Source organism: Rana temporaria, chromosome 11, assembly GCF_905171775.1.
Source record: "Rana temporaria chromosome 11, aRanTem1.1, whole genome shotgun sequence".
NCBI classification, from domain to species: domain Eukaryota; kingdom Metazoa; phylum Chordata; class Amphibia; order Anura; family Ranidae; genus Rana; species Rana temporaria.
In genome coordinates, this window is record NC_053499.1 from 154,229,254 (window position 1) to 154,252,668 (window position 23,415).

The following is a 23,415-nucleotide window of genomic DNA, read 5'->3' on the forward strand; positions in this document are numbered from 1 at the left end:
TATTGTAAAGACTTGGTGGAGGGCATAAATGATGGGGTGAGAAAAATGAGACCTGGAAAGGGATTAAGAAATGGAAAATGTAGGATGGGTCTTACCTGTTGGGCTTTCATGGGTCAAGTAGGAAGTGTAGCTGTATGAAAAGTTTGTAGGCCTGACTGGAACTGGTCAACTAGGAGGATGGTAGTCTTGAGAAGTTGTCCTAACTTCCCGTTTTTGTTAGCAGAGTGGGGACTTTTTTATGACAGCTTTGTGGATGGGTAGAAAGGGAGGAAAGGTAGGTCATTTCAAATTGAGGGTCAATCTGGTAATGGGATAACTCCCGTGCTTCTTTTGGAACCAAATTCTCCTTCCAACCTCTACATTTTTGCATTTGTTATTTTGGGAAGTACTGTACATATGAAAGAAAAGTAGTGGTAAAAAAAAAAAAACTTATGGATTAAAAGTATAACTAAAGGTAATTTTTTTTTTTTTTTAGATTTGGATAGAATTGTGGGGGTTAGAGCCACTTTAAAGTTTTTTTTTTGCTGTCAGTTACCATTAGGGATATGCACTCTCTCTTATTGTTCTGTACCCGACTGTCTGAATTTTACCCTGACCGGTCCCACTGAACTGTGTCCGTTGAGCGGATTGTCCATGTTTCCACCACCCTCGCTATAAATGACTGTTTTCGTTTGTGTCGGAATTGTAAAGCACGCCCATGGTTAATCCAATCTGTGTCTTTTTAAAAGCGAATCTATAGCTGCACGCAGCGGCCCCTTAATTACCTCGCTACGTATGCACGGCATGAGTATAGGGTGTACTGTAAAATGTAAAATAATTACAGCTGATTTGAGTCTAGCGAAATGTGATTGAAATTAAGATGAGTAAATGAAGTCACAGGCGCCTCTTTTCATTTGCATGTCGGAAGAGGGGGGGAATGTAAACTTAACTTGATCACTTAAGGACCTGATTACCCGGCAAACCCTATTAATGCATGCTTTGATATATATCACTTTGGTGCTGGAATGTGCAACTTCGCAGATCTGAAAATCCCCCAAGTAGGACACCTGCTCCTCGACCGTCGGTATTTCAGATGGCGGACTAAAAACTGTAAGATTGAGGAGGGCTTTATGAGTGCTCAGGTGAGATTTAAAGCTATACTCCAGGCTTAAAAAACAAAAAAATACTGATAGCCTGCACACATTTGAGTATTCCTACTTGTATGTTGGTGTATCTTCTGCATTTTTTGAAGATTTGTGCAGTAGCTTAAACAGAAAATAAATTAGTAGAGTGCAGTGGCGGCTGGTGCTCAAAATTTTGGGGGAGGGGGGTGGAAACAAACTAAAAAAAACATAAATTGCAGCCTCACTGTGCCCATTAAACACAGCCACTGTGCCCATCAATTGCCACCAGTTTACCCCATCAATACATGCCAATTTGCCCCATCAAATGCTGCCAGTTTGCCCCATCAAATGCTGCCAGTTTCCCCCATCAAATGCTGCCAGTTTTCCCCATCAAATGCCGCCAGTTTGCCTCATCAAAACAATACAATAGAGGATGCATTGGTTGTGGCAACTCACAATTGTATGCTTATTACAAGTTACATAGTACAATAACTCAAAACAATTACAAACATACAAAAAATGATAAGCTGATCCATAATTAATAAGATATAAATGTATAAATTCATAGTTGTCCCAATATTGGCATCTGTGATGTTCTCAGATAGGTAAAATTACATGATGGCATAGTGTATGATGACCAAAAAGGTTCTTGACATCCTAAAACTCTACGCGTTTCGTGGATCTAGTCCACTCATTAGAAGTAGATGCAAGAGATGATCTAAAACAGTATGAAGGAATACCGGCAATGGTTAAAGGGGAGTTCCACCCAAAAGTGAAACTTGGCATCTAATTTTTTTTAGGGGGGGGTGGGTTCTTTGTTTTTCAGGGGACTTTTCTGTCCCACTTCCTCCGTCGGCCTACAGGCCGCTTATGCGACTCCTCCTTTCCCCCTAGGCTGCCCCTCCCTGTAAGTGATCTTCTAGGACAAGTGACAGGTCCCAGACAAACGCCTGTCTACTCCGAGAGCGCAGTGCGACTCGCGCATGCACAGCGCGTGCCCAACCCCGAAGCCACAAGCTGTCATGGCCGAGTGCCCACAGTTCTAATGATGGCACTGCAGAGAGGAGGGGGAGAGGAGCTGGACCGTGGGACAGGTGAGTCAACAGTTATACTTTTTGTAGCTGCTGACCTTTAATAAACTAAAAATAGCCTGGAACTCTGCTTTAAGAATAAACTAAACAAGAATACTGAGAATAAATACGTAGAATTTTTTAGGCCACAACGGGTCACAGTTTTTTGCTTTGTTTTCCATTTGACTTCATTGCTATCACAAGGGGCCTAACAAACCCCTGATGTGATAGCACTGACAAGGGAAAGGTTCTCTTCATGGAAGCATCAGGGGTCTATTAGGGGTCTGTCCTCCACTTCAGCCAATCCACAATCCTCTGTGCCCCTATCTGTTCAACTAAAAACTCTCTGGAGTCATTAATTGCAGAGCAGATCGGGGAGTGATCTGCATCCACTCCCTATCCTGACAGAAGAAGAAGCGGAAGAGCCCAGGAACACTGGGAGTGAGGGACACAATATTTGCAGTACTCCAACCCTGGAACATATTTTATTGAAAGCCATCCTTCCAGAAAAAAATAATACCAAGCTCAGCTAGCTACAGCCGCTGTAAGCTTGTTTTAATCCCATGAAGTCCAAGCCATTAATAAATGGCCTATGAATAATAAGTGGTTGACTTGGGTAGTAGATTTAGTGTCATCCCCAGGTAAAGCTCCTGTTTAAAGTCTTGCTTTATTATGGAGTCATTTTCCATCTATCCATGATCGCTTCCAGGCTGTTCCTTCCCTCTGGAAGTCCGGCAGAACTCTTTGTCTTCAGCACATGGCTGAGTTCAAGTCCTTTCTTCCCTCCCTTTACTTCCTGCCAACATCACTTCCTGTTGCATGAGCTCAATGAACCAGTCAACGAGTTCATTAGCACATGACTAGAGAAAGCCTAGCTTCTAATTACAATACATGGTAACCAAAATGCACTATTCCATAAATCACTAAAATAGCCATAGCAACACAAGGCCAACATCACCAAAAGCACGTATTGCCCCATTTTGGGTAGGCGTCTATCTTATATTTCTTGGTGGTTCTCGTGGCAAGATTATTTATAATTTTTAGAGTATCTCTTCACTTCCTGAGAGATATATGAAGCCACTATGGGAGTTTTTCTGGTTCGAGGACTGCCCTTTAATTTATCTTGGTGGCAGTCATCTTGCTCCCGGGAGACTTACAGCATGATGGGGAGGAGTTGATCCATTCTGCGTCTGAAGTCTGTTGATCCCGATGTCTGTGCAGTTCCTGGCTGTGGTCACATATGACAATGACAAGCATCAGATCCAGCTGCAACCTCCTGCCTTGTGACTTGCTAAGTGGCGTTCAAGTGCTTTATACTCTTACATGTTTGGAATTTATTCATGCAGACTTTTAAGTTAAAGTGTGTGCAAACCCCAAATCCTTTTTTATGTTTGGCATCATGGCTCATTGTATACCATTTTCTGTATCCATTGATAAGTTTCTTACTTTGAGATCCTGCGAGAAACAGGACTTCCTGTTGCAGGCTTACAACGGTAATGCCCCGTACACACGATCAGGCTTTTACCCAGCCAAACTCCCATCGGAATTCTGATGGAATTCCATTGGAGTAAAAGAGCACATCTAAACTCCGATGGAATTCCTTGGAATATCGGAAGGAAAAACTCTGATGGGGCATACACACGGTCGGAATTTCCGATGGAAAAAGTCCGTCTGACTTCTTCCATCGGAAATTCTGATCGTGTGTATGAGGCATTAGCCACTGCCTTACAATTAGCAGCAGTGTTGTCACCCTGCCTGGTGCTGTCCTTTGGCTGGTCATTAAAGGTCTATCAGATAGGCAACCCAAATGAAACAGCTTGCCGGGCAGACTTTACTATTACTGAAGAATTGATGTCTTTATTGCACTCTCCTTGGTACTGCCACTTACCAGACACTTCAATCAGCTAGAATGACCGGTGGCCATCACGTCCTTGCCTATCGCTCTTTTAGCCGCGCACTTTTGTCAGAGCGACGTGCTCGTGTCTCACCCCTTGCCGCCGCTCACCGAGTTCACCAAGTTAATAACCTCAGCTTGTCTCTCAATTGTCTCTCTTTAATCCTTCTTTTTTTTGTATGTTCGGAGCGCACGGTTGTGAAATACGCCAGGTGTCTCTAATAGTGACGCTGATTAGTCAATTATTGCTCCTGTTGTTTATCACGGTCTCTCTGCAGGATGGAAAGGTCTGCATGGCATAAGAATAGGATGCAGAGCGATGCTCTGCAGGCTGGAAACGTGCTCTGCTTGACAGCTAGACTGGTGCACCTGGCCTGCTCCAGAATTAACCCTTTATAGCCAGGGTCCCAGCTTACGTATCTCATCATTTATAATAATGTGTTACAGTTATTTTCTATGGAACTTTACATACTGTACATTCACATCAGTCTCTGTCCGCAAGGAGTTTAGGTCCTTATCTCACACATATACACATACAAGGGCCAGCTTTGACAGGAGCCAATTATCCTACCAGCATGTCTTTGGAGAGTGGGAGGAAGCAGGAGTACCTGGAGGATATCCAGACAAGCACAGGGAGAATGTGCAAACTCAATGCAGATAGTGCTGTGGTTGGGATTCCATGTTGCTTTTTAGTTGTTTCCAGCTACTCCTTCCTTCCCGAGGTTGTGCAATTGACCGCTCTCCAGCCGAGTGTTCCCAGTCCGAGCAATAGCATTGATTAAAGAATTTGGCCCACAAAAATCACTTTGAAAATATCCATTCCTGTAATGGACGCCTTATTTTTCCGAAAGAGTACTGAGTGGACGGAGATTGATGCAGGTCCATAATACTTTTCCCAGAAAGACCCCCTAATAATCCTAAAGGGAACCCTATGACCCAGTTGGGTTTTTACTGCTGTCTTGGGGGTCCATTAGAGAATTTCACTCACTCCATCCCGCTAAGATCGGTTTCGCTGAGTGGGAGGAAACAGGAGTACCTGGAGGAAACCCAGACAAGAACAGGTAGAACGTGCAAACCTAATGCAGATAGTGCTGTGGTTGGGATTCCATGTTGCTTTTTAGTTGTTTCCATCTACTCCTTCCTTCTCGAGGTGGTGCAATTGACCGCTCTCCAGCCGAGGGTTCCCAGTCCAAGCGATAGCATTAATTAAGGAACTTGGCCCACAAAAATCACTTTGAAAATATCCATTCCCATTATGCCCATAGTCAGTAGGCTGCCCTGCAGTCCTCTCCAAAAGCCCCTGTCCCAGTTGGGTCTGGCACACATAATATATATATATATATATATATATATATATATATATATATATATATATATATATACAATAATACATAACATTATAAAATAACTGGCCTCCTTAGTTGTATACATTCCTCCTAATGGCAGGGCTGAGTTACTCTGGGTTGGTATGCACACTCTGGAGCTGGGAGACAGCAACTGTTATCAAGCTTTGTTCTTAACCGTGCAGCAACTGTCCAAGTGTCACGTACCTGGTGGAGATCAAGCTGGAGAGGGGGCTTCTCTTGCACCTCCTGTCTGACACCCCTGGTAGTGATGACAGGGAGTGAAGTACACAGAGTGGCACGAGGGCTGATGTAATGGATGGCGCTGGCTGAGTCTTGGCTGGGCAGACTCTGAGAACGGAAGCTCCGTAGGGCTTGGTCAGCAGATGGAGGCGTAGTCGGGGCGTAAGCCAGGAGGTCATCAACAGCCGGTCAGAGCAGGTACCGAGACGAGAGGCAGAGACGGGACACAGGCAGGGCTCGGTACACAGTCAGGCAGCAAGGTGCAGGAACATCAGGCAGAAGTAGAGTCAAACACAAGCCGGGATCAGGTAGGCAGGTGGACATCAAAGAGTAGGTTCAGGTGAAGCCGGGTCAGACACTTGGAGCAGATCGGGTAAACAGACACTAGCTGAAAGACCACTCAGCAATGTTCATGTGTCAGTGTTCAGTTTAAATAAGGTTACTTGGCGCCCATACGTGCACGTGTGCCAATACGTGCGCCAATACAAGTCCTTCTTTGCGCACATGAGTGCAGGTGCACGTCTGTTGGCCGGACTTCTCTTACACCAAGGGCCCGTCAGCTGCACATTGATCCTCAAACATGAGGACCAATACAAATCAGTACAATTATAATAATTTAAGACTGAATATCCAAGTTCCTGCATGAGCCCATTCATGACTGGTCCTTGTTAACTCGTCAGCTCGGCATAAAGACAATGAGTGAAAATGTAACTGGAAATTTATCTCCATGCTTGCTGTCAGATCGGCTCTGACAGACAGGAGTTGTGAAAAGAAGTGTTATACGGGGGCATCGCCGCTACCTGACGTGGCGTCACAATGCAGCGATGTATCAATTAACCCGCACGTCATCGCAGGGGCCTGGAATGCCGCGCATGTAGAGAACGTCAATACCGAGGTTGTGCAATTGACCGCTCTCCAGCCGAGGGTTCCCAGTCCGAGCGATAGTATTGATTAAAGAACTTGGCCCACAAAAATGACTTTGAAATTATCCATTCTCGTGATGGACGTCTTATTTTTCCAGAAAGAGCGCTGAGCGGATAGAAATTGATGCAGGTCCATAATACTTTTCCCCCCTAATAATCCTAAAGGCAACCTTATGACCCAGTTGGGTTTTTACTACTGTCTTGGGGGTCCTTTTTCGAGATTTTTACTCACTCCATCCCGGTAAGATCGGTTTCACCGGGCAGAAAGTGAGAGAAAATGAGCATCAAGGACCGGGATGGCACGAAAAATGGCGACTTGGGTTCTAGCCTTCTCCTACTGTACTGAAAATGTGCTGTTGGAGATTTACTCTCACTTCCTGTCCGGTGAAATTGTCATCGGGAGAGAAAGTGAAGTGAATGCAAAGACCTGTACATTGGGGAGCAGAAGCAGTGTGTCAACAAACAAATGCAAAACGTATGGGGCAAATTTCTTCAGGTCAGGGTCATGGGCGTCCGCTGAAATTTTTTCAGGGAGGGGTAATTCGGCAGCAGCGATACATAGTCGCATTAAACCCTTTCTTCGAACGCTAGCGGGGGTTAAAAGTGCCCCACTAGCGACCGAATAGCGCAGCTAAAACGATGGTAAACTGATGCTTTTTAGCGCCGCTTTACCGATTAATACGGCCAGCTGGCAGTGTGAAATAGCTCTTGAGATAATTAAGCTTCACTCCATGCCCATATAATTATAGCCTAGAGAATGTACAGACCCCCTTTCAGCACAGATGGACCCCCCTTCAGCACAGACCCCTCTATTCAGCACAGATGGACCCCCCTTCAGCACAGACCCCCCCATTCTGCACAAACCCCTTCATTCAGCACAGATGGACCCCCTTCAGCACAGACCCCCCATTCGGCACAAACCCCTCTATTCAGCACAGATGGATCCCCCCTTCAGCACAGACCCCCCATTCCGCACAGACCCCCCTTCAGCACAGATGGACTCCCCCTTCAGTACAGACACCTCCTTCAGCACAGATGGACCCCCATTCAGCACAAACCCCCCCTTAAGCACAGATGGACCCCCCTCCCCCATCCCATTCAGTACCTCAGATCAGCAATCAACGCTGCACAGGCACAGCAGGTTCCCTCCCCCTGTGTACACATAAACACTGGCGGGGAGGCGGATTCACTCTGCTCGCTGTGCCTGTGTGACATCCAGCCCGGGACAGCTCAGATAGCCCACGGCCGCAAAACTCTTCAACACCTTATCGATTTTCCAGGGGGGGTCAATTGCCCCCCCCCTTGCCCTATGGAGCGGACGCCCATGGTCGGGGTGGTTTTCCTACACCATAAGGATTAAGCGCATGAAGGAAGCCTTCTAAATAAAACTGGACCTACCATGACTGAACATGGGTGGAGGCCTTCGACACCATCTATGTTCCACATATAATGACATCTTAAAGTGGTTGTAAACCCTTTACAACCACTTTAACCTACAGGTAAGCTTAGATTAAGGCTTGCCTGTAGGTGCAAGAAATATTTCCTAAACCTCCAACCTCACCAAGGATTCCAATGGAGACTACAAGTGTTGTTTTGTTTGTGCTGGGGTAATTGTTCAGGCACTTCCTGTTATAGGGTCTAAACAAGGACCCCAGCAAAAAAAAAACACTTGTAGTCTCCATTGGAATCTTAAGTGACAGGATGACAACACAAGAGCACAGTTGGGAGACAAGGACGTGGTTGTCACCCTATCATGTAGGATTCCAATGGAGACTACCGGCATTTTTTGTTGGGGTTCTTGTTCAGGCACTTCCTGTTCTAGGTTGATAACACCGTTCTTATCCCCCCAAATGTGCTCTCGTGTTGTCACCCTGTCAGTGGCGTAGCGTGGGCTGTCAGCGCCTGGGACGAGGCAAGTAATTTAGCTTAAGGAATTTAAGCTACGCCGCTGTAAGTTAGCGAGGCGAGTACATGATTCACAATGTACTTGCCTGCTAAGTTACGGCGGCGTAGCCTAAAGCGGCGGGCGTAAGGGCGCTGAATTCAAATGTGTTTGAGGGGGGCGTGTTTTATGTTAATAGTGCTTGACCTCACATTTTTTAAGTTTTTTTCGAACTGCGCATGCGCCGGGCGCCTACATTTCCCAGTGTGCATTGCGGCTAAGTACGCCGCACGGGCCTATTGATTTCGACGTGGACGTAAACGACGTAAATCCCGATTCACGGACAACTTACGCAAACAACGTAAAAAATTCGAATTTTCGATGCGGGAACGGCGGCCATACTTGACATTACTATTCCAACTAGGGCCCAGCTCTAACTTTACGCGGCCTATCTCTTACGTAAACGGCGTAAAAGTACTGCGTCGGCCGGGCGTACGTTCGTGAATCGGCGTATCTACTCATTTACATATTCTACGCTGACCGCAATGGAAGCGCCACCTAGCGGCCATCCGAAATATTGCAATATAAGATAGGACGGCGCAAGCCGTCGTATCTTAGATATGTTTAAGCGTATCTCTGTTTGAGAATACACTTAAACATAAGTCGGCGTAGATTCTGAGTTAGGTCGGCTTATCTACTGATAAGCCGGCCTAACTCTTACTGAATCTACCTAATTGTTTTTTTTTTAAAACTATCACTCTTTTTTTGTTTATAGCGCAAAAAATAAAAACCGCAGAGGTGATCAAATACCACCAAAAGAAATCTCTATTTGTGGGGAAAAAAAGGACGTCAATGTTGTTTGGGTTCCACGTCGCACGACCGCGCAATTGTCAGTTAAAGCGACGCAGTGCCGAATCGCAAAAAAAAAAAAAAGTGCTCTGGTCAGGAAGGGGGGTAAATTCTTGCGGGGCTGAAGCGGTTAATAATCTTCCGTGCTTGGCAGGGGTTAATACCCGATCCAAACTCTCCAACAAAAGTGATTGTGTCTTTTTATGCTGGAAACTTTTTTTTTTTCTTTTTTTTCTTAACTGTCACTGAAGCGTCGCTAATTATTACCCCAGTGTAAATGAGGTCACTTCCTATTAAGAGAACAAAACGCTTAGGCTCGCCTTGCCAATTCATACCATCTATTTTTTCACACATCCTCGGCTTCTCTGAATTTCCCTTTTAATTTTGATTAAAAAAAAAAAAATACAAAAAAAAAAAATCCACTGGTTTATATTAGAGAAAAAGTATAAACCAAACGCAAGTAATAGTTGGGCATTATGATCCAGATGAGCTTTTGTAATGTGTGGGCTTGTATGAGCGCCATGTGTTAGCGGAGGAACAATTAGGCAGCTGAATGCATCTTTAGAACAATCAGATACTTTTATTTAACGGAAGAAAAAAAAAAAAAGGAAAAAAAAATTAAAAAAATTTGCAGCTCGTGTGCTGTTGTTAAAGTAGAACCCCGGGCAGATGTAACTATAAATACTATGGCCCAGATCCACAGTGAGAGTACGCGTCGTATCTTTAGTTTGATTCCTCAAACCAAGATACGACGGCATCTGGGTTAGATCCGACAGGTGTACGTCTTCGTACGCCTTCGGATCTAAGATGCAATTCTTCGGCGTCCGCTGGGTGGCGTTCACGTCGTTTTCCGCGTCGGGTATGCAAATTAGCTATTTCCGACGATCCACGAACGTACGCGCGGCCGGCGCATTCCTTTACTTTGTCTCTAGTCGGCTTTTTCCGGCGTATAGTTAAAGCTGGTATTTTGTGGCGTATAGTTAGACTTGCCATGTTAAGTATGGCTGTCATTCCCGCGTCGAAATTTGAATTTTTTTTTTTGCGTAAGTCGTCCGTAAATCGGAATGTACGTAAGTCCCGTCTAAGTAAAAAAAAATGACGTCCTAGCGACGTCATTTAGCTCAATGCACGCCGGGAAATTTCGCGACGGCGGATGCGCAGTTCATTCGGCGCGGGGACGCGCTTCATTTAAATGAAACCCGCCCCCTAATCGCCAATTTGAATTCCGCCGCCAGAGATACACTACGCCGCCGTAACTTACGGCGCAAATTCTTTGAGGATTCAAAGCAGCCAAAAGTAAGTTACAGCGGCGTAGCGTATCTCACATACGCTGTGCCGATCTATTTCTATGTGGATATGGCCCTATGGCCCGGATTCACAAAGCACTTACGCCGACGTATCTCCAGATACGCCGTGTAAGTGTAAGTATGCGCCGTCGTATCTATGCGCCGTGCCCATAAACTGAGATACGCCTGAAAATAGGCTTCATCCGACCGACGTAACTTTCCTACGCCTTCGTATCGTGGGCGCATATTTACGCTGGGCGCATTTGCCGCTCCCATTGATTTTTCTATGCACATATGCAAATGAGGGAGATATGCCGATTCACGAACGTAGTTGCGCCCGGCGCATAATATACGCGGTTTGCGTAAGTCGTACGTCCGGCGTAAAGTAATGCCCCATATAGGAGGCACAACTCATGCTAAGGTATGGACCAGGGAACACAAGCCGTCGTATTTTACGTCGTTTACGTAGTACGTGAATAGGGCTGGGGGCGTAGGTTACGTTCACGTCGTAGGCAGTGATTTGACGGCATGCGCCGTTCGTTTAAAGTAATTCTATGGAGCTTGGCCCATCATTAGCATGGGGTCACGCCTCATTAGCATGACTCACGCCCACTTCCACCTACGACAGCTTACGCCGAGGGAACCCAACGCAGTTTGGGAGGCAAGTGCTTTGAGAATTCGGTGCTTGCCTCTCTGCGCTGCGTCGGCGTAGCGTATATTAGATACGATACGCCGGCATAAATATGCGCCAATGAATCCGGGCCCATATATGCAGTGCCTTGAAAAAGTATTGGAAATTTTCCACACGTTCCAAAAAACGTAAATGTATTTTATTGGGATTATTGTGAAGTGCAAGGAAAATGATAAATGAGTTTCACTTTTTTTTTTTTTACAAATAAATCTGTGAAAAGTGTGGGGGGGGCATTTGTATTCAGCCCCCTTTACTCCGATACCCCCAACTAAGATCTAGTGGAACCAATTGCCTTCGGAAGTCACCTAATTATTAAATTGACTCCACCTGCGTGTAATTTAATCTCAGTATAAATGCAGCTGTTCTTTGAAGCCCTCAGAGGTCTGTTAGAGAACCTTAGTGAACGAACAGCATCATGAAGGCCAAGGAACACAGTAGACGGGTCAGGGATAAAGTTGTGGAGAAGTATAAAGCCGGGTTAGGTTATAAAAAAAACTATCCCAAGCTTTGATCATCTCACAGAGCTTCTGTTCAATCCATCATCGGAAAATGGAAAGAGTATGGCACAACCGCAAACCTACCAAGACGTGGCCGTCCACCTAAACTGACCGGGCCGGGCAAGGAGAGCATTCATCAGAGAACCATTTTATTTTGGATTTTATAAGTGTTCTACCTCAGGACTGTTTACAAGAGTTCTAGAAAAAAAAAAAAAGAGCTGCCAACTAACTCCGATATAAAAAAAAAAAACCCCGACTATATAAAACATAACTGTACTCAAGCCTGCATATGTAATGAGCCAGTACAGCTGGTTCTGTGTACACATATAATTACAAACTATGCTTGGAAATAATACTATTTTAGCTATTGCATACAATACATCAATAAGATTAAAGTATATGTAAGCCTAAAATGAATTCCTTTTAGCTTGGTGAAGCACCATGTACCATAAAAACACACTATTTAATATATATATATATATATATATATATATATATATATATATATATATATATATATATATATATTGTCACTAGAGAGAAACCTGCCATGAGAAATTTCAACAAAGGTGGAAAAATATATATGTTATATATATATATATATATATATATATATATATATATATATATATATATATATATATATATAAATATATACATAAAATATATATATATTTTTATATATATATATATATATATATATATATATATATATATATATATATATATATGGACAATGTTGATTTTGAGTTTATTTATGCTTGATTTTATTGGGCAAGATTTTTTTTAACTGTATAAATAATTATACTACTACTACTACTACTACTACTACTACTACTAATAATAATAATAATAATAATAATAATAATAATTATAAAACATTTATAATATATAAAAAAAATATATATAAAACAAAAATGGAGAAAAACACACACGGCCCATCGTAACACCACTTCTTAAAAAAAAAAGAAAAAAAAAAGAATGATGCAGAGTTTATTTTTATTATATAAAAATATTTAATTGATTTTGAGTTTATTTCCACTTTAAATGTACTGTTATTACAAAAAAATAGTTAATGTTGATTTTGAGTTTATTTATGCTTGATTTTTTGGGCAAGAATTTTTGTTAACTGTACAAATAAGTATATTAGTACTACTACTACTACTACTGCTACTACAAATAATAATAATAATAATAATTATAAAACATTTATAATATATATATAAAAAAATAAAAAAAAAATAGAGAAAAACACACATGGCCCATCGTAAAACCACTATGCCTTTAAAGGATCACTAAAGGAATTTTTTTTTTAGCTAAATAGCTTCCTTTACCTTACTGCAGTACTGGTTTCATGTCCTTATTGTTCGTTTTTGCTTTGAAGTAGCTGTAATTCTGCTCTGATCTCCACACTTCCTGGTTGTCTGTTTCCTTATAACCACAGTACTGTGAGCTTTTCACGGTGGTCTAAGCTGTCATTACTGCGTGACTAAAACTTAACAGAACCAATCAGATTCATTTTAAAAACAAAACACTGCCCTGGATTTGTTTGTTTTATAAAAATAGTTAATGTTGATTTTGATTTTTTAAAGGCATAGTGGTTTTACGATGGGCCATGTGTGTTTTTCTCTATTTTTGTTTTATATATTTTTTTATATATATTATAAATGTTTTGTAATTATTATTATTATTAGTAGTAGCAGAAGTAGTAGAGGTACTAATATAATTATTTATACAGTTAAAAAAAATAATTATAAAACATTTATAATATATAAAAAAATATATATAAAACAAAAATGGAGAAAAACACACATGGCCCATCGTAAAACCACTATGCCGTAAAACCACTTAGAACTTTTGTTCTATAATGTGGGGGAATTTCAGATATATTTATTCACTGCGGAGGATCGGGGTTATTTTATCTTCAGGGCCAAAATATTTCAAGACCAAGTGTTCAAATCCCACCACGTTTCGGGAATCAAGGACACTCGGCAGGTTGATATTATACTAATACAAGAGATATGAATATTTTTTTGCTTCTGTTATTCTTAAAAAAAAAAAAAAGAAAGAAAGAATGATGCAGAGTTTATTTTTATTATATAAAAATATTTAATTGATTTTGAGTTAATTTCCACTTTAAATGTACTTTTATTACAAAAAATAGTTAATGTTGATTTTGAGTTTATTTATGCTTGATTTTATTGGGCAAGATTTTTTTTAACTGTATAGATAAGTGTAATAGTACTACTACTACTACTACTACTACTACTACTAATAATAATAATAATAATAATAATAATAATTATAAAACATTTATAATATGTAAAAATAAAATATATAAAACAAAATGGAGAAAAACACAAATGGCCCACCGTAAAACCACTTAGAACTTTTATTCTACAATGTGGGGGATAAAAAAGGAATTTCAGATACATTATTCACTGCAGAGGATCAGGGTTATTTTTTCTTCAAGGACACTCGGCAGGTTGATATAATACTAATACAAAAAAAATGAATATTTTTTTGCTTCTGTTATTCTTAAAAAAAAAAGAAAAAAGAAAGATGCAGAGTTTATTTTTATTATATAATATATTAGATACTAGAGTTTATTTCCACTTTAAATGTACTTTTATTACAAAAAAATTGTTAATGTTGATTTTGAGTTTATTTATGCTTGATTTTTTTGGCAAGATTTTTTTTAACTGTGTAAATATTTATACTACTACTACTACTAATAATAATAATTATAAAACATTTATAATATATAAAAAAATAAATATATAAAACAAAAATGGAGAAAAACACAAATGGCCCACCGTAAAACCACAATGCCGTAAAACCACGTAGAACTTTTGTTCTACAATGTGGGGGGATAAAATAGGAATTTTAGATATATTTATTCACTACAGAGGTTCAGGGTTATTTTATCTTCAGGGCCAAAATATTCCAAGACCAAGTGTTCAAATCCCACCACGTTTCGGGAATCAAGGACACTCGGCAGGTTGATAATATACTAATACAAGAAATATGAATATTTTCTGTTATTCTTAAAAAAAAAAGAAAGACGCAGAGTTTATTTTTATTATATAAAAATATTTAATTGATTTTGAGTTTATTTCCACTTTAAATGTACTGTTATTACAAAAAAATAGTTAATGTTAATGTTGATTTTGAGTTTATTTTTGCTTGATTTTATTGGGCAAATTTTTTTTAACTGTATAAATAATTATATTAGTACTACTACTACTACTACTACTAATAATAATAATAATTATAAAACATTTATAATATATATAAAAAAATATATAAAACAAAAATAGAGAAAAACACACTTGGCCCATCGTAAAACCACTATGCCTTTAAATGTTCTTTTATTACAAAAAAATAGTTAATGTTGATTTTGAGTTTATTTATGCTTGATTTTATTGGGCAAGATTTTTTTAACTGTATAAATTATACTACTACTACTAATAATAATAATAATAATAATAATAATAATAATAATAATAATTCTAAAACATTTATAATATATAAAAAAAAATATATAAAAAACAAAAATGGAGAAAAACACACATGGCCCATCGTAAAACCACTATGCCGTAAAACCACTTAGAACTTTTGTTCTACAATGTGGGGGAATTTCAGATATATTTATTCACTGCGGAGGTTCGGGGTTATTTTATCTTCAGGGCCAAAATATTCCAAGACCAAGTGTTCAAATCCCACCACGTTTCGGGAATCAAGGACACTCGGCAGGCTGATGTTGTACTAATACAAGAAATATGAATATTTCACCCTTATGTTTTTTTTTTTGCTTCTGTTATTCTTAAAAAAAAAGGGAAGATGCAGAAAGATATTGTAGCAAACAAAGGGTAATTGTTGGAGCCCAGATGTTGCTTATGCACAACAAGCAGGTTACAACGTTCCCACAGAGCTGATGAGCCCAATCAGTGCAATGATTAAAAATTGATTTTGTCCCTGTAATTACAGTATGTAAACTACTTAGCTTGGATTGCAAAGGAAGTGATTTTCTAATTACGTATATACTCTGGTGTCTAATGATTGGTTTTTTGAAGTAATGAAGAGAGAGGCCTAACGACTCCTTGGTGCTCTGTTGTTTAAGAAAGACCATCTTTAGAGTAAGCAGACAGTAGACAAAGACTTTTGCAATTGAATTCTCAACACTGTTAATGTGAGCGAGGAGTTGCTTATTAAAGAGACAGGAGGACAGGAGACCCGGCGGGTTCTCGCCCGCATTGCTTTTTATTACCATTCCGAAAGAATAAACTTCATTCGGGTTCAGGGCGAGGTTTGTGAACTGCCGGCAGCCGAAGGATGTATCCTCCTGTTCAGGAAGTCTTGGGAAGAAGACGGCGTGTTAGGCAATAATGTCTGGCCACAGAGCCGACCCCTAGCCTAGGCTGCTGATTGAACAGTGAAAGAACTTACCAATTCCCAGTCTGCTGATTGAACAATGAAAGAAAGTGCCATCCCCCAGCCTGCTGGTTGGACAATGAAAGAAAGTGCCAACCCCCAGGCTGCTGATTAAACAATGAAAGAAAGTGCCATCCCCCAGCCTGCTGGTTGGACAATGAAAGAAAGTGCCATCCCCCAGCCTGCTGGTTGGACAATGAAGGAAAGTGCCAACCCCCAGCCTGCTGATTGCACAATGAAAGAATGTGCCAATCCCCAGCCTGCTAATTGGACAATGAAACAAGGTGCCAACCTCCAGCCTGCTGGTTGAGCAATGAAAGAAAGTGCCAACCCCCAACCTGCTAGTTGGACAATAAAAGTTAGTGGCAACACCCAGTCTGCTGATTAAACAATGAAAGAAAGTGCCAACCCCAGGATGCTGGCTGGACAATGAAAGAAAGTTCCAACACCCAGCCTACTGGTTGGACAGTGAAGGAACAGCACTACACTGATGAGGTGGAGCATGATGAAAATAGAAGTATGGATCTGATATACAGATTTCTGCACAAGGAAGGGGGAAAGAATAGAAGGAAGGGAGGAAGGAAGGCAGGAAAGAAAGAAGAAAAGATAGAAGAAATAAAGGAAAGAAGGAAGGAAGGATGGAGGAGAGGAAGAACGTAAGAAAGTAGAGAAGGGAGGAGGAAAGGAAGGAAGGAAATCAAGATGAATGGACTGAAGGAAGAAGGAAAGAAATGAGGGGAGGAAGGAGCAAATGAAGGAAAGAAGGGAAGGAAGGAGCAAATGAAGAAAAGAAGTGGGGAAAGAGGAAAATAAGGAAGTAGGGAAGGATGGAGGAAAGGAAGTAAGGGGTAATGAAGGAAGGGAGGCAGGAGAGAAAGAAGAAGGAAAGGAAGGAGAAAAGAAAGGAAGGAGAAAATAAAGGAAGTAGGGGAGGAAAAAATGAGAAGAAACAGACAGAAGAAAGGAGGCTATGGAGGAAGGGGGAAAGAAAGGAAGAATGGAAGGAAGGGAGGAAGCAAGGTAGGAAAGAAGAAAAGACAGAAGAAATAAAGGAAGGAAGGACGGAATAATGGAGAAGAGGAAGAAAGTAGAGAAGGAAAGGAGGGAGGGAAGGAAGGAAGGAAGGAAGTCAAGATGAATGGACTGAAGGACGGAGGAAAGAAAGGAGGGGAGGAAGGAGCAAATTAAGGAAAGGAGGGAAGGAAGGAGCAAATGAAGAAAAGAAGGGTTAAAAGAGGAATAGAAGGAAGTAGGGAAGGATGGAGGAAAGGAAGTAAGGGGTAATGAAGGAAGGGAGGCAGGAGAGAAGAAAGAAAGGAAGTAGCGGAGGAAAAAGGGGATGAATGAAGGCAGCAGGGAATGAAGGAAGGGGGAAAGGAGCAAGGGAAGGAAGAAAGGAAGGATGGAGGAAAGGAAAGAAGGGAAAGAAGGTGGAAAAGAAGGCAGAAAAGAAGAAAAGACAGAAGAAAGAAGGGAGGGATAAAGTAGAGGAAGAAGGGAAGGAAGTAGGGAAGGCAGGAAGGATGAATGGACCGAAGGAAAGAGGAAAGCCAGGAGGGAGGAAGCAACTGTAGGAAAGGAGGGGGGGGGGGAAAGAGGAAAATAAGGAAGTAGAGAAGCATGGAGGAAAGGAAGTAAGGGGAAATGAAGGAAGGGAGCCAGGAATGAAGGAAAGAAAAAAGAAAGAAAGGACAGATTGAAGGAAGGAAGGAGAAAAGGAAGGAAGTAGGGGAGGAAAAGGGGAATAAATGAAGGAAGAAGGAATGGACAGAAGGAAGGAAGGGGGATTGAAGGAAGGGGGAAACAGAGGAAAGGAAGGAAGGTAGCAAGGAAAAAAAGGAAGAAAGACAGAAGGGAAGGAAGGGAGAAAACAAAATAAACAATATTTATATATTACATAAGAAAACTGTGCAAAGTAAGATGTGATGACAAACATAGCAAAAAAAAATATTTTGTGTTACCAAATATGCCAATTTTGTGACTGGTTCTCTTTGAGTGGTTGTGCCATTTGGATCTTCCCTTTTTAGTCCCTCGGTCCTCAACCTTCAGAATCCGGTAGCCGGAGGTCACTTTAGCAGCGGCTGAACTGTGCCAGGACGCGGGCCCCCCGGCGCCGGCGGGGCATTTAAGCGTGAATTTATTCCATCGTTGATTGGAAAGTGTAGTGAGTGATTTGAGACCCATAACCCAGGTAGCATGCTGTCATAATTAGGGGGTTGAGTTATTTAACACGATACGGCAAGACGCGGCAAATTAGACTGGCTGGGCACGAAGTACACATTTGGGTATTTCTTCGCCAGCGATCGACATCCAGACGAAATGATTCTAAAGATGTCTTCCCATTAACCAAACCCGTGTCTTCCCGGCGTGGGCCCAGAAAATACCATTTTTTTTAATTTCCAGCAGTATTTCAAAAACCTTTTTTTTTTTTTTTTTGGTATTCCCTGGAAAAGTTGCCCTAAGATTGTGTCATTGTATCTTCCTTCCCCGAGACCTGCGTCAGTTTGTTCAATGAGAACGCTCCATTTTTTTTTTTCTATTATTTGATTTTAAATGGATGCGATGGTGAAACGCCCCCGATTTTTTCACATGATTGTCCGCAAGGATGAGGATTAATCACCTCCTCATTGCGACGAAATTACAGGCTTCATCATAATTCGCAGAAGAGGGGACATCATTTGCAGAAGGCCCGGGTCTATTTAGGTCTATTTAGTTTTGCATAATCAGGCAGCCGAGAGGAGTTCACGCCGCCGGTGATTGCCGATGAGTTTGCATTGGAGTTTGGGGCTGGAAGAATGGAGATTTTTCTATCGTTAGCACAAGTGGCGCTAATTGGAAGGCCTAGTGGGCTCAGCAAAGGCCTGATAGAGCGAGCGGCACCCAGTGCAACCAATCAGAGGCTTTCACTCAATGTCCCAATGCAACTTAGGAGGCGTGTGATTGGTTGAGCATGGGCACACAGATTTGGCGGCGTCTCTGTAATTTTCTACGCATTCTGTGTGTATGAAACTTGTAGGATTTCTGTGTTATCCGGAGTTCCGTCATCACAAGACTTCTAATACCGAAATATAATCACATAAAATAAAGGCGGGGGCAACATGGAAGATCGGGGGAGGGGGGAGTATAACTATCCAAATTATCTACAGAGTCCATCAGACTTTCTTTCTTTCTTTTTCTTTCTTTATTATTTTCTTTCTGTCTTTCCTATCTTTCTTTCCTTGTTGTCTCTCTTTCCTTTCTTTCTTTCTTTCTTTTTTCCCTTTCTTTCTTATCTAAATATTGTCTAAATACTTGTCCTTTCTTTCTTTTTTTCTTTCTTTCTTTCTTTCTTTCTTTCTTTCTTTCTTTCTTTCCTTCTTTCTTATCTATCTATATACTTGTCTTTCCTTCATTTCTTTCTTTCTTTCTTTTCTATGTATCTATTGTTTATATACTTGGCATTCCATTCTTCCTTCCTTCGATCTATCTATCTATCTATCTATCTATCTATCTATCTACTGTATTGTCAATATACTTGTCCTTCTTTTCTTTCTTTCTTTTCTTTCGTTCTTATCTATTCTATTGTATATGTACTAGTCTTTTCTTCCTTTCTTTTCTATGTATCTATCGTCTATATACTTGGCATTCCATTTTTTCTTTCTTTCCTTTTTTTTCTCTTTCTTTCCTTTCTTTCTTTCTTATCTATCTATTGTCTATATACTTGTCCTTAATTTCTTTCTTTCCTTCCTTTCTTTTTATATTTCCTTCCTTTCTTTTCTATGTATCTATCGTCTATATACTTGGCATTCCATTCTTTCTTCTTTCAATATCTATCTATCTATCTATCTATCTATCTATCTATCTATCTATCTATCTATCTATCTATTTGTCTATATACTTGGCATTCCATTCTTTCTTGCTTCGATCTATCTATTTATCGTCTATATACCTGTCTTTCCATTCTATCTTTCCTATCTATCTATCTATCTATCTATCTATCTATCTATCTATCTATCTATCTATCTATCTACATGTCTTTCTTTCCTTTTGTTTCTTTCTTTCTTTTCTATATATCTATTGTCTATATACTCATTATTTCATTCTTTCTTCCTTCAATATCTATCTATATATCTATCTTTCTATCTGTCTATCGTCTATATACTTGGCTTTCTTTCTTTCTTTCTTTCTTTCTTTCTTTCTTTCTTTATCTATCTATCTATCTATCTATCTATCTATCTATCTATCTATCTATCTATCTATCTATCTATTGTCTATATACTCATCATTTTATTCTTTCTTCCTTCAATATCTATCTATATATCTATCTTTCTATCTGTCTATTGTCTATATACTTGGCTTTCCTTTCTTTCTTTCTTTCTTTCACTATCTATCTATCTATCTATCTATCTATCTATCTATCTATCTATCTATCTATCTATTGATCTATCCTTATTTCTTTCTTTTCTATATATCTATCGTCTATATACTTGGCATTCCATTCTTCCTTCTTTCAATATCTATCTGTCTATATACTTGTCTTTTCCTTCTTTCTTTCTTTTTTTTTCTTTCTCTTTCTTACTTTCTTTCCTTCAATATCTATCTATCTATCTATCTATCTATCTATCTATCTATCTATCTATCTATCTATCTATCTATCTATCTATCCTCCGATATCTATAGCTGGCCATACATTATACATTATTATTGTTCAATTTCCTTTAGATTTACCCTCAGATAGATAGATAGATAGATAGATAGATAGATAGATAGATAGATAGATAGATAGATAGATAGATAGATAGCAATGGTAAGGCTGGTCATACATTATACAACTTTCTTGTTCAATTTTCATTTAGAATTACCTTCAACTATGAAGTGCAAGTACCGGCCTGATTACATACACATTGGAAGTGTTTCAGTCTGACCTCATATTATATGGTTTTGGTAAATCTAAAGGAAAATTGAACAAGGAAATTGTATAATGTATGGCCAGCCTTACCATTGAATACCATTATACTTGTCTTTCCCTTCTTTCTTTTTTCTTTCTTTCTTTCTCTTTCTTTCTTTCTTTCTTTCTTTCTTTATCTATCTATCTATCTATCTATCTATCTATCTATCTATCTATCTATCTATCTATCTGTCTGTCTGTCTGTCTGTCTGTCTGTCTATCTATCTATCTATCTATCTATCTATCTATCTATCTATCTATCTGTCTGTCTGTCTGTCTGTCTGTCTATCTATCTAACTCCATTTGCTCTGGGTGGATGTCTTTTGCCTTCCAGTGATCTTCTAATCAGTAGAACATTTGAATAATCTTTGCTTTATAAATAGCAGTTTTGACCGGTTACGACCGGATGCTAAAAAACGATGGATGTTTTATGAATGTTTTATAAGTCAATTAAAATAGCTCCAAGAACTAGTTATGTCCAATGAAGAATGAAATGCCCGTCCTGTCCAGAGCAGAGGAGGCCGGGGATGAGGAAGTCTCAGGGAAGTCAGACCATGATGGGGGGAGGGGTGTAAAGTCTCGCTCAGTCCCAACCCTACAGGATGGAAGCGGAATAATTTGATGTTTCAGTAATCCACTTTATATCACTTTCAAAGGAATGAGGAGACTATTTTTGTAAAAACTACTGGGAAAGGCGAATATCATTGGTTAGTGAGGGACTGCTATTCATATTACGATGGAAGGAAGGAAGAAAGGGAGGAGAGACGGAAGGAAGGAAGGAGGGAAAGAGGAAATGAGGAAAGGAAGGAGGAAGGGCCAAAAAGGGCAAATAAAAAGCATTGGTCAATGAGGTGCTGGGATTCATATTCAAACCTACAACGGAAAGAAGGAAGAAAAGAAAGAGAAAAGGAAGATAGGAAGGAAGGAAGGAAGGAAGGAAGGAAGGAGAAAAAAGGAGGGAAGAAAGGAAAAAAGTACAAAGGAAGAGGGGAAGGAGGAATGGAAGGATGTGGGGAAGGTAATGAAGGAGGGGAGATAGAAAGGACAAAAGGAAGGAGGAACAGGAGAGAATGAAGGAAGGGAGGAGAAAAGTTGAGAAGGAGGGAGGGAAGGATGAAAGGAAGGAAAAAAGTAGAATGAAAGAGGGGAAGGAGGAAAGGAAGGAAGTAGGGAAGAAGGAATGAAAAAAATATGGAAGGAAGAAAGAGGGAAGGAGCAAAAGAATGAAGGTAGGAGGAGAGGAAGAAATTAAGGAAGGAGGAAAAGAGCAAAGAAAGGAAGAAGAGAAGGACAAAAGAAAGGAAAAAAGTAGGATGGAAGAGGTGGAGGAGGAAAGGAAGGATGTATGGGAGGAAGGAGGGAAGATAGAAAGGATGAAAGGAAGGAATAAAGGAAGGAGCAAAAGAGCAAAGAAAGGAAGGAAAGAAGGAAGGACAAAAGGAAGGAAAAGTAGTATAAAAGAGGGGGAGGAGGAAAGGAAGGATGTAGAGAAGGAAGGAAGGAAGGAGGGAAGATAGAAAGGATGAAAGGAAGGAATAAAAGGAGGAAAAGAGCAAAGAAAGGAAGGAAAGAAGGACAAAAGGAAGTAAAACAGTAGGATAGAAGAGGGGGAGGAGGAAAAGAAAGATGTATGGAAGGAAGGAAGATGGGAAGATAGAAAGGACGAAAGGAAGGAATGAAGGAAGGAGGAACAGATGGAGGGAATAATGGAAGGAAGGAGAAAAGGAAAGAAGGAGGGAGGAATGGAAGGAGGGAAGGATGAAAGGAAGGAAAAAAGTAGAATGGAAGAGGGGAAGGAGGAAAGGAAGGAAGTATGGAAGAACGAATGAAAAACATGAAGGAAGGAGGAAAGAGGGAAGGAGCAAAGTAAGAAGGAAAAGAATAAAGAAAGGAAGGAGGGAAGGACAAAAGAAAGGAAAAAAGTAGGAATGAAGAGGGGAAGGAAGCAGTAGGGAAGGACGAAAGAAAGGAATGAAAGAAGGAGGAACAGAAAGAGGAAATGAAGAAAGGAAGGAAGGAGGGCAGAAAAGATGGAAGGCAGCAAAGGAAGGAGGAAAGGGCAGAAGGAAGAAGGAAAGGAATAAAGGAAGGGATGAAGAAAAGAAGGAAGGGAGAATGGAAGTAGGAAAGGACGGAAGGAGCAAAGGAAGGAGGAAAGGGCAGAAGGAAAGGAATAAAGGAAGGGATGAAGAAAAGAAGGAAGGGAGAATGGAAGTAGGAAAGGACAGAAGGAGCAAAGGAAGGAGGAAAGGGCAGAAGGAAGGAAGAAGGAA

The 23,415-nt window shown here is 40.4% G+C and overlaps 1 long non-coding RNA gene across 1 annotated transcript in view; it reads left to right on the forward strand.

The window, feature by feature from the left end:
* Positions 1–23,415, forward strand: part of LOC120917900 — a 221,844-nt gene that overhangs the window by 101,317 nt on the left and 97,112 nt on the right. The gene's annotated exons all lie outside the window — the stretch shown is intronic.